General features: G+C 43.6%; 1 protein-coding gene across 1 annotated transcript in view; it reads left to right on the top strand.

The window, feature by feature from the left end:
- Positions 1-1,911: 1,911 nt before the first annotated feature.
- The window catches only part of adcyap1r1b (adenylate cyclase activating polypeptide 1b (pituitary) receptor type I), a gene marked incomplete at its 3' end in the record, with an annotated part of 38,677 nt that continues 27,434 nt past the window's right edge, over positions 1,912-13,154 (top strand). Inside the window, exon 1 of the mRNA XM_080769875.1 lies at positions 1,912-2,022. The remainder of the gene's footprint in view (positions 2,023-13,154) is intronic.

The raw sequence follows: 13,154 nt of genomic DNA on the forward strand, positions 1-13,154 counted from the left end.
TGAGCACACGGGTGTGTTTGTGTGTACAGGTATGTGCATGTGCGGGAAAGCAAGTTAATGCCTGTGCTGTGTGTTTGTGTATGGGAAAGAGACAGCAAACCGCATGCATGTTTGTTAGATTGACTGTACCTGAGAGCAGGTTTCAGCCGCATCTGAGAGTACAAACATGCTGTCGGAGTGTCGGTGGACTGTGTCTGAGTCACTGCCGTGTGTGGGAGGGAGGACACTGGATGTCAAGCAGGAGGACAGGGGACAGAGACATGGAGAACAGGGGACAGAAACATGGAGGACAGCGACAGCCTGAGGAGAAGGAAGAACAAGAGGGAATCGGTGAAGTCATTTAGCAAAAACTCCTTGGAGTGCCTTGGGAGAGATTCCTTTTCAGGAAATGTCAAAGCAAATTAAGTCTGCTTTCCGTGTAATGATAACATTCAGCCATGCAACGGACACAAAAAAGTTCAGACAGAGGCCTTGCAGTAAAAAAAAAGTGAATTATTACAGGTCCAATTGGTTAGACTAAGTTATATGCTTTTTAATTGCACCATGACTATTTTTCTATACGGTGAGCGAGTCTTTTCCTGTCAAAGTTTCCCTTATGTTTTTGAGACCACTGCTACCGTAGTCAAGTTTGAAGAAAAAAAGGACGAAGAAAGACACAACAGTTTTCTCAGTGCTTCAGTGTTAGACTAAGGAACACTGAGGATTCTACTTTTGTACCATCTACAACAGTGCATGGGTACACCTCCAGTCCAACGTCCTCTGTTGTGTCAATTTTCTAGTTGAAGTTTTATACCTTACATTGATATTGCGTGAGTGTTTCTACCTGCGAGTGAGAATGTATATACTGTAGGTATTCTCAGACGAGGAGACTTTCTGCTTGTTTATCCCAGTCTCCTCCAATTAGACAGCATTCATGCCAGTCAGAAAGAGAGGGAGGGAGTGATAGAGAGAGAGATGGGAAGAATAAGAACATATTTTTAGACACACTTTTCTAAAGGCCCTTGCTCTCCTCCCATGTTCATGCGTCATTGCAATTGACACTTAAGTGATTATCCTCGGAAAAGGCCATGGAGATTCAGATTTCGGAACAGATCTGCCGGTGGGATTTATATGGCGAGTGGCACACTAGGTAAGCAGTGATGGTGGAAAAAACATCATCCTTTGCTCCCCCACAAGGTGATGCATTGATAGGATAGGTGGACATTGTAAAAGGAGGTAGGTTAGTCTAAAGTAAAAACCTTTCTACTAAGATATTCTCTGTCCATGGTGCTGATCTCTGTTTTCCTTGTTCAGTGAAGGGCTGAAGACAAGTGACCTTTGTTTTTTCTGACAGACGAACTGAAGAAATAAAATAATAGCCTGTGTGTGTGTGTGTGTGTGTGTGTGTGTGTGTGTGTGTGTGTGTGTGCGCGTGCGTGCGTGACGCGTGTAGTGGTAGCCTTCTAGCCCATCAGGTAGCAGGTAGGCTGCTCTGAACACCAACGTTAGCTAACAAAACAGACAGACCGACACAGAGAGAGAGAGAGTTATTGAAATGCGTGGTGCATTCCTCTACATCGGGAGGCATACATCGGGCAGCGTGACAACGCTCCTCCGTCCGCAGGACAGCGAATTGCTCGAAATATCAGCAGTGAAATCTAACACCCCAAATCAGAAGTCCTTATCACGAACGCAGACGAATCTTATTTAAAAACTAAGTTTTGTCGCCCGTGAGTCGAGAAACAAATTTGCGTGCAACTCGAGTGAAGTTTTGCAGACGCTGTCACGTCAGAGAGCTCACTTGCACCCGCACCCCAGATGCAAGGTGTGATCTGATTTTGTTTCTCCTCCTTAGCGAAGTGTGTCTGTGTGTGTGTGTGTACCCCGGAGTCACATAATTCGATAGCTTACACATTTCGGTGTAACCCCAGTAGGCTATACATTCAAGAAAGCGGTGCTCTCGCTCGGAGGACTTGGTTGGTTGAGAGAGAGGTGTTGAATTGCAGCCTGCAGCCCGTCGTTTCTGGATTGTCTTTTGGGATGGTAAGATTCTGTCTTTCAAAGTGAAGCTTAATTTGTGCTTAGTTTTATTAGTTTAGTCTACATGCCTGTTGAAAGGCGTGACACTGAGCCGTGCATGGCATGCACACCAGAATGCAAATGAGCATGTTGTGATCTTTCGACTGCGGCATGTGTCTATTGGGTTCAGCTTGGGGGTCCCCGCTGAGGACATGGCATTTGTTCATTATTTGCACAACATCCTTTTAGTAAATACATTTAAATGAGACATTTATGAATGTAAAAGGATACCCTCATGATAGAAATACATTGATGATGTTGATATATATATTAATGCCATACTGTTGCAAATAAGGTGTGTATACTCCCTATGACAGAAAAGGGGATAGATCCTGGACCTGGATAGTGAGCTTTTCAATTGTGTAGGATCATTTTGCACACTGCTGTTCTAATTAGCTCAGTTGGTGTCATTAATGTGAGACATTTTTACTTTTTGTATTTGTTACCAGGCTAAATCTGTGTGTTTATAGTCTGCATGCTATATATAGCCTACCTATATTTCAAATAGCCTAGCCATCAAGCTCTACCCTTAAGCAGCCTGCATTTGTATACTAGTAGCCTATGTTTCTTCAATGACATGAACCTTTATGATGAATTCTCTTATAGAGTAGCCTACACTGTTTTTTTGCGTTATATCCAAATATGTTTCATTCACTGCTACCTTTCTGCCCTATATGCAAGCACTGCACACTACTACAGTATACAGTATATAGCATACTGGTGTGAGTGTGTACTTTATATGTGTGTGTGTGTGTGTGTGTGTGTGTGTGTGACACACACACACACACACACACACACACACACACACACACTCAGTTATATTGTTATATTTGCTGCTATTCCCTGGAGATCCATTTATTGTGCATCCAGCCCATTAGTGAAAAGCACAGTGACCTTGTGTGATCATTCAGTCAATGAATCACCACTGCTTGCTGTCTTCCCTCCTCCGACGGGTCGTGAACTGAGCATTTTAAAGAAGGTTAGGGTGGAAGAGAAGTGGCTCTTATTAAACGCAGGCTCTAGTTTTATATACCAATCCACATGAAATCGAATCGACTTTTTTGATAAATCGATTACTGGTAGCCTGATTAACCACTTAACCCTGCATGTTATACAGCATCGTACAAGGTTGTCGTAAAGAATTACAAATGTAATTTGTAGTGCAAATAGTCTTACCAGCTCACAGTGTGTCGCATGGCCAGACTAATATCACTGCATAGATATTAGTCTGGAACTACTTTGAATAGTGGGCTGATTGGTCACTCACAACTCTGGGGTGAGCAAAATGTAATTCCCCAGGGAGTTTATTTTTCTGTGGCAGATTCGTCTGGCTTCCAGGCTACTGTATGTCGTACTCGCATTGCGTCGTGAGCTTGTAGATCTGACATTTTCAGTAAGAAAAAAACAATCGATCATCAATCGTAATTAAGGTAAATGATTGAAATAATAAGGCTATTGATTTGAAGTCGCCCAGCCCTACAGTATGTCACACAGATACAGTCCTTCACAGTGAGTGCGAGGTGGAAAACAGTCATTTAGATGTCTAGCAGGACTCAGGAGTACTAAAATGAGACACAGAAAAGCAGAGTTATGACTCACTGCTTTGTCACTGCTGGTTTACAGTCATTGAAGGATTGTGTGTATGTAAGGGCAAAGTGTGTGTGTGTGTGTGTGTGTGTGTGTGTGTGTGTGTGTGTGTGTGTGTGTGTGTGTGTGTGTGTGTGTGTGTGTGCGCGGGTGCGGGTGGGTGGGTGGGTGGGTGGTTGGCTGGGTGCGTGTGTGTGTTTGTCATACATTTTAGCTAGTTTTGCCTGGCTGGTAAGTTGCAGACTATTTGACTAATGAATGTGAAAAATTTTGTTTGAACAAACTCTCTCTACATGGTGTGGTGTGTATGAAATATTTTTACATAATAATTTTGTCTGTGAGTGTGTTTGAAACATTGAATTAATTTAACTGGCATTACGTATTACACACATTACGCACGCACGTACGCACGCACGCTAGAGCTTTCACATCTAATGATTTTTACTAGTTGACTAGTTGCCTAATTTACTAGTCGACTAGTTGTTTAACTACCTATTATGTAAAATATATATATATATATTTTTAATAATATTTGTACATTTAAAAACTGTACATTGGTGACTATATAATCTAGCCTACAACAACGGGAGAGAAAAAAAAGAAAGAAAACTATATATATATACACACACACACACACACACACACACACACACACACACACACACCCACACCCTGGATGGGGTGGGGGGATGGTGACCTTCTGATTACCAGACAGACAGACAGATGCGATGCCCATACATTACACAGTAGACAGTACATACACAAACCTCTGCAGAAGTAAAGTCAAATGTATTTACAGTATATGGCACAATTTTAGGCACGATGAACTGTTTCACATTAATACTGTAGATTAAGATGCTACGGATATACAAAGGACTGTATAAAACTCTAACCTCGTCCCACCACACACACACAGAATACAACATTTGCAAAGCCCATCTATCCACATACTATCGAGACAAAGCATTTATTACCCCAAACCCCATAACATCTCCAACATACTGTATAGTCATGGCATGCATGTAGAAATGCCACATAACTAATTAAAGGCCTGAGAAAATGGGAAGGTCTTAAGCCTGCTTGTAATAGAGGACCATTGTTTGTGGCAGGTATGGCCATAGTGGTAGGTACAGTTTGGAGACCATGCAGTGTCCGATGTTCTGAGAGGGCCTATTGGTTTATATGCAGTGAGTGGGCCGGAACTTCTTTTCGAAACTGTATGCTGTGAGCATGCAGAATCTGCCATTTAAACTGTATGCTGTGAGCATGCAGAATCTGCCATTTAAACTATATGCTGTGAGCATGCATGCAGAATCTGCCATTTTCACTATTTATTGTAGGATCGAAGCAAATTCGATGTAAGTGGTTAATGTGTTCATATTTTCATGTCCCAGTGAACACTGGCTGAAGCTTTTAGTCTTTTTGAAGAAGTCCAGAGAAACAGGCATTACAGTAATCTATTACAGTAATCTACTGTAACCTTGATGCAGGGAGCCGTTTTGCAGAGTCAAGTTCAGGCAAGAATATTCAAAATCTTTGAGTGGTGCAACCACTCTATTAAGTAGCTATGTGTGTCTGTCCCTGGCTGGGACCCTGGCTGTGTCCCTGCGTCTGTCCGAGCACGAAAATTGTGTCAACCAAGTGTCACTGTGGCGCAGCGCCGCACACACATGCAGCCTAACACACACACACACACACACACACACACACACTCTGGAGCTTCTGGGGACCCCCCGGGAACCCCCACACGGAGTTGCACCACTCACTTCACACGGGTGTGATTTTTTATTTAAAAATAATCATGTTATTTTTAAAATGAAGATCCACATCCATACAGTAAAATTGCTCACTGGGTTTCAGAGACAGATCAAATCATAATGGATCTCCTGCCTCTGTGTAGAGCTGTCTATTGCATTTTTGAGTTTCTTTTATTTATATTGAGTAATGGCCTAAGGCCTAATGAACATAACATTTAGAACATTGTTTCGCAAATACATATATCTGAACACCTCCACAGTGTTTCCTTGACCAAAACCAGACCAATTTGAATTTCTATTGAATATATCAATTCATTAATTCTTATGGGTTTCTTTGTGAGACATAGATGGCCCAAGATTGTGCCTTAAATGGCCCAATTTTTTATTCATCGCATTGGCTGGCAAATGTAGTGCAGAACAGCTAGCGGTATGAACAAACATATGTTTAAAAAAAAAAAGATGGGGCCCAGTTTCAGCACAACAGCTTTATACTGCATCCAGTGTCACCCACGACCCACCCTCTGTCATTTAGTCAAAGGCATTTGGGATGTTGTCCTCGGACACATTATAAAGTATGATGTTGACATTTTGCCCTCACTGTTCCACCTTGGGTTGTTACAGGAAATTAGCGTGCGCTCTAGCACCAAGCCATTCTCACCTCGGCCAGGCGAGACAGGAAATGAAGGCATCTATTATTACAGTGAACCCGCAAATGCTATCCATGTTCACATCAATTATTGTCACACTGCCAACGGGTGCTCTGTACGGGCACACACACGTACATGAGAAAAATGAATCCTAACCCTGCTGCAATGCCCGGGTCCAGGCTGTGGTTTAGATGGTAGCCAGTGTCCAACCCTCAGCCCCTGCGGTCAGAGAGATCAGTGGTTCTCAACCAGTGGTCCGGGGTCCTTGAGGGGGTTCCAGGTGGTCCCCAGCTAAATTATGGAAGAGTTGGTAACCAAATGGACACTTTAACTTTTGAGAGAGTAATGTTAAACATCTGCATTACTTAATTTACAAGAAGTCTACTCAATTAGAGAAAGTAGAATAATTGTTATTTTGATCAATGGTTGCCTGTTGTCTCTCCTAATGATATCACGTCAATACAGCATGGAATATTCGAAGTCTTGGGTCTGAGAGGCAATGAAATGGTGGTCCTTGGCTCAAATGCCAAATATATACCTGTATATATAATGGGCCTTGATATAAAAGGGTTTAAAACCACTGCTGTATGCCATTGAATTTTACATGCGGAGGCCGAGCAGGGGTGAGATCTCGTGCTGCTAGCCAGTCGCATGTCAGGTCACAGTGGGGCCCCACTTTCATGGTTGAGAAGGCATCACACGTTGGACTACTACACCAGAGCTTCTAGCTGTGTCGCCATGTCGTGCCGACTGCACTCCACTGAGCATAAACAACTCTGCTTTGCCCCACATGCACTTGACAACAGGGGGATGTAAGGGAGTTTATGAGGCCGGGTGGGCGTCAGTCATTCAACTGTGTGAGGTACTCTTTACTTAGTTGTCTGACATCAGGAATTGAGCTTTACTTTTGTTTTCAACCCCAGGTGTCTTTGCTCCGGTTACCACATTACACAGCTCCCAATAGTGAACTGTGAGGGGTGGGGGGGACATAATGGGAGCGAGAAACCAGGACAGCTTCCATATTTTCTCTCTCTCTATCTCTCTAATATGCAGTCCTGCCCCTGTCTACCTCTCACAATGATGAAGAGTAAGTCACGTCTGTGTGTATTAATTCCACTCACAATTCTTTGGCCTAAATATAGAGCGGGAGATTTGGGTGACTTACTGGAGTATTGGCTGGGCTTTAGGCAGCCAGGTCCCGTATTACGACCACGGGATGAGCAGCAATGTGAGAGGGAGTACACCCTAGTGTGTGTGTGTGTGTGTGTGTGTGTGTGTGTGTGTGTGTGTGTGTGTGTATACAGCTGCTCAGGAATCAGAAGCTTGATGAAAGACAGAGTGAGACAGTTAGAGGGGCCTGGCGTTGAGGGGCCCTGGGTGGGTGATGAGGGGGTATATGTCAGACTCAGAGCATGCCTCTGCTCTCCCAGCCACATAGCAGCTGTTGAATCCAGACCGATACACTCGCCGAGGGACAATAACCATCCGAGCTGAATGAGCTCTGGTGTCAGTCGTGTCACATCAAAGGGAAAGTGTACACTCATAGCAGTCAGAGCCTCGCTTTCTTTCACACTCTCTGGTCTCCCCTCTACTTTGCTTTCTCTCTCAAACACACACGGGCACACAGTGCCGGTTCTAGGCCTTTTGAGGCCCTAGGCAACATATTATACAGAGCCCAAAATGTTTATAAACAAATCACAAATGTTTATAAACAAATCACAAATGTTTATAAACAAATCACAAATGTTTATAAACAAATCACAAATGTTTATAAACAAATACCAAAATGTTTATAAACAAATCCCAAATCCCTTGGTCCTACCCCCCCGACCATGAGACTTACTACAGGTAAACTGGTAGTGGTCCTACCCCCCCCATGAGACTTACAAATCCCAAATGTTTATAAACAAATCCCAAATGTTTGTAAACAAATCCCAAATGTTTATAAACAAATCCCAAAATGTTTATAAATAAATCACAAATGTTTATAAACAAATCACAAATGTTTATAAACAAATACCAAAATGTTTATAAACAAATCCCAAATCCCTTGGTCCTACCCCCCCGAGTGCCGGTTCTAGGCCTTTTGAGGCCCTAGGCAACATATTATACAGAGGCCCCCCCCCCTCCTGCTTTGCCACGCCGGATAAAAATTGTAAATTTGCCATGAAAATGCTTCAATCTGGTGCACTTTGAGATCAAAATTAAGAAGCTAGGTGGGGGCCACATGTGGCCAGTAGCCCATGTAAGGGATACATGAAAAAAAAAAATCTTCTCCCTGTGACGAGGCCCCCTCAGTGGTTGAGGCCCTAGGCGACCGCCTAGTTCGCCTATGCCTAGAACCGGCCCTGCGGGCACACATGCATAGCATACTCTCTTCTCTATAGCACGCTCTTCATCTCCAATTTCCACAATCTGCCCCGGTGCACTTAAGATTTGTCATTGGTCGCACCAGTGCACCTTTGGTCTGTCTATGTGTGTGTGTATGTGTGGAACTGTGGATGCACGCACACACAGATGTTTCGAAGTTTCTCTTCCTGCACCACGTTATGGTGTGACACATTTGTTAGCGATCTCGACTCTTCTGTTTCCCAAAATGTTGCCCAGTTCGTTCCGGACACCCCTCCACCTCCACCATCACATCACCCAAGATCCTATGTCTCCATTCCTCTCGACTCGTCCCTCAGTCACCCACACTCCTCGGGAGTTCCGCAATCCGCACACCTTCCAACCGGACCAGCCGACATCTACCCATACCGTCAGACCAGGTCCCCAGCCCACCAATCCCAACATTCCTCCGCTCCCGCACTTCAACACACCGATCTGGACAACAAATCACCCCACGACCAACCCTCATTACCGACTGGATGGTAGCTGGCCTCCAGTGTGTGTGCTGAAGGATAAGGGGGTACCCCCCCCCCCCTTCACACTTCATATCTTTAGCCATCTATGCAGTATGTCTCATGTCACACATTAACGACCATAATCCTATGTTTCTTTCAAGAAATAACTTTAAATCTGTTGTTGAAGGCTTGGGCTTTCCTAGTGAATTTCCAAATAAGGGACGATTCCTTATTTCAAGAGAAGGTTGGCAACCCTCTTGAATCTCATCTCTCTTCATCTCAAGAGTGCACTGCAGAACCCTCAAAAGGTCATTTTACTCTGAGCTTGAATGAAATTGATTTACATTTTTATGCCTGTTTTATACAGTAGCTCACCATACAATGTTGTCACACAGAAAGAATAGGCAAACTTGTGATGCGTAGCATTACGCCACACACACACACACACACACACACACACGCACACGCACACACACGCGCACACATTCTGTTGTCATCGAGTTTCTGCTTGATTATGTTCTTGTTGCCTACCAACCCTCCACACAGACCCAGACACCCCCCATACATGCACAGCGCTCCCATATCGCCTCAGTTGGAGATAGCATCAGTGTCTTTGTGGTTATGACCGGTTCCATTCCTCCACGGCTGAATCAGTGCTGATTGTGCTCCAGTGCATGCTCACCATAGAGACCCTGCTGTATGCTTTATGATGTTCTTGGCTCAGCCAATCTGATTTCATTGTACTGTGTGTGTGTGTGTGTGTGTGTGTGTGTGTGTACTGTGTATACTATACTTGTGGGGGCCAAAATGTCCCCAAAAGTATATTACATTTTAAGAAATAGAAAATTATAGAATAGAGGTTGATGAAGACAAAGGCCTCAATCAACGGTATCAAAAACGGAACCAGGGGGACGCCATTGTCGCCCACTGAAAATAACCGATCTACAGGCTCACAAGTGCGGTGCATTGCGAGCTTGTAGATCGGCTATTTTCAGCAACAACAAAAATGCCAAGTAAAAGTAATACAAACGTGTGTGTGTGTATGTGCGTGTGTGCGTGCGTCTCTATATGTGATCTTATATGCTGCACACTCAAGTGTTTAACCCATTTAGTCCTGAGGACGATTCTACAAATGTCTACCTGACAGTTTTCTTGAAAAAAACTGTGTTTCTAACTTTCTATGTCAGTGGTTCTCAAAGTTTTTCATGTCAAGGACCCCCAAAAACTATTTGGAATTGGCCGCCGCCCCCCCATCGCCCCCCCATCTTAAAATATGTTGTTCCAGGGACCCTGCAGAAGCAAAGATTTGACTTAAAACATTAGCTATATGTTCAAAAATCTTGAACATATATTCAAAGATTTTTTTAGCAGATCTACAAGCTTGTAGCGCGGCACAGAGCTTGTAGATGTGCTATTTTTCAATAGCTAAAGTATAACATAATGCTTAAAACACCAAAAGGGGTTCCCATCCACGATGAGGGTTTTTGTGTGGTGCTTATCCTACTATTCTGTGTGGATCCATTCAAGTTTACTTCAGCGATTTCCACCGGTTAGTTCTCCCAATGGGAACCGGTTCACTTCTTTTTGGCTGGTGGCATGCTGGCGGCTCGCTGCTTAACCAAGAAGCGTTTGTCTTTTAGATATGCTACTTTTGCCATTTTTTTATTTGAATCCTGAAAAGTAACAGTTTTGGATATATGAGACAATATGGTAAATGTCAAGGCTTTGAATTATGCCCCATAAAAAACAGCAGAAAAACAGCTAATTTTAATTGGTTCCAGAGCAGGAAAACAGAAAATGGCAAAAACAGAAAACAAACATCTTAAAAGGAGAGGCAGCGTGACAGCCTCTCTCCATGGCAGCTTACATTAATGTTTGCTAGCTGTTTCCCTTATACTCTGAAAACTCCTCTCTTCCATTTCCAATGAACCGACACTCCGACAGTATATCATGACACTTGACAGTATTGTATGTTCTCCTCGTGTCCCCTAGGGTAGGTACCCTCACCCAAAACTGCAGTAATCCTGGTCTCTAAACTACCCACCCCTGGTCAGCCGGGGCACCTGATGGAGTGGAAAGGAACTGGTTGGAATAACGTGTTCCTTCCATGTGCTACGTCCGTCTCATGCATAGAAGGAAGCATGAGCTCTCCATCGTCAAAGTTGCCCACCCCTATCTAGTGTATTTTCGTGAATTAATGTCGTATTTGATACAATGTCCTACAAAGGTTTTTGAATTTGAATCCTTAATAGTAACAGTTTTCGATTCGACCCGACAGAGACTATATGGCGAATGCAGTGTGAAAGCTTTGAATCATGCCTCTCTCTCACTACGCTGTCTTTCCTGTCATGCTGCTCTGTCTAATATTGTCCAATTATTTAACATGCACCAGAAATGCATGTCAAGCTGCTTTGTGACGTCTCAACGGCCGACCTTAAAAATATCCGGTGTGACTGAGAGTAAATGTGTTGTTTCCAACAGTGCGTATGGCAGAATATATAGCAAAATAGAATTGAAGCAGGGCCTTCCAGGTCCATGTGGGTCCATGTCCAGATCCAAACTCAGCAGCCCTCTCAGCCGTTGCTGTTGGCAACAGGAGGAGGAGGTGGGGGGCTTTGGTCCTGGCAGGGTTTCGTTAGGGTGGAGAGAATGCCAAGTTCACACTCTCTCTAGGGAGAAGATGGCCCGATGCAGGCGCCCATGGCACTTAGCCTTACTATGCTCAAACTAAACCACCAGAGACCAGGCACGCACACGCGCGCACACACAGACACATGAAGTGAAGGGATACACACATGCACTCGCACGCATGCAGGCACCAACTTCACACGTGTTGGCCAACAGTTTGTTCAGCCAAACGATCATTTCAAAGGCACAAATGTCCCCTGATATAGCCTTTCCAATTTGAGTTCAAATTAGATTAAACTTTCACACACATACAAACACATACTGTACACACTGACACACCCCCTCTTCTCAGTTTATGTACATGGCCCAGGCTTCCAAATAAGTATGTCGAATCTATTCTGTACCCAATGATTCTCAGTAATGGTTGGTAGTGGTACTTAGAATGTTTATCTTGCCTGGCCCATGTACAAATCAAAGACACAGCCCACCTCCAGAATCAGGACCTCCTTGTCAACAAAAACAATATTGGGTATATTTGGAATGCTACCAAAGACATCACATGCATACCTGAAGCACTCTTGAATGTTTGTACATTGCTGCACTGGATGGCATGCATTTTTGCACTGCATCAGACATACTAGCCGGTCAATGATGTATGGGTGTATTAAGTCAGGATACTAGATTGACAGATTGTAGTTGGTTGGTAATACTTGCAGTCTTGCTTTGGTGGTGAATTTTAAAACATATCCTCCCCAATAACAGCATTTTTGTACATCGAATGTGAAGCAGAATGATCATCAGAATCAACACAGGCCAACTTTCCCTGCAGTCGAAGTCCATGCCAATGTTGTCTGTTTCGTACTAAGCAGAACCCTTATAGCTGTTTCTTCCGGTAGTCTAATGTAGTCTACACAAACAAAGTCTAGTGATGCTAGGGTCCGTCTTTTTCACCCACCTGCCTGACTTTACAGTGGTAAAAATAATAATAATAATAACTACAGTAAATTAATAGTCTAAATAAACCATTCGCATATCTTTTGAGTCTTTTTGGGTGTGTACATTAGCCTGCGGTTAACCACTTTCAAGGGGGAGTGGTTAACCAATGCTATTGAAATGGTAAATGATCTCCGCTCGTTGCCTCAATGTGTACTGTCCACTATCTACTATACAAGTGAAAAGGTGTACCCATACTCATTCTTTGTGCTCTATCTCCGACCGAACCACACTTTCACCACACATCTCTATATGCAAAATAAATTCGGCACGCTCCCCGAACTGACATAGCCTATTTTTTTGCCGTTCAAGTGTCTTATTTACTTTTAAAATATTACTTTTATGAAACATTCCTACACGGAACACGGAATCACTGCTGCCCCAACACGGTCAGAAACAAGCCCAACCAGCCCACAAACAAGCCCTTTAAACCACGCTACTTACATACACTACAACTCGCTTACAATTCGCAAACCTGGCAACACCCTGCCTCATACGTCACCAGCTCTGCTCTGTCCGAGCTCACACTCTGTCGCAGCCATCTTGCTTTTCTTTTTGATGGGCGAGTGGACATTTAATGCAAATAAATTCATTATAGGTCCAGCAAGCAAATCATGATGGTCTGTTTGTGCTCAATAGGT

The sequence above is a fragment of the Protomyctophum bolini genome (genome assembly GCF_963924005.1).
Source record: "Protomyctophum bolini genome assembly, chromosome: 8".
Lineage (NCBI taxonomy): Eukaryota > Metazoa > Chordata > Actinopteri > Myctophiformes > Myctophidae > Protomyctophum > Protomyctophum bolini.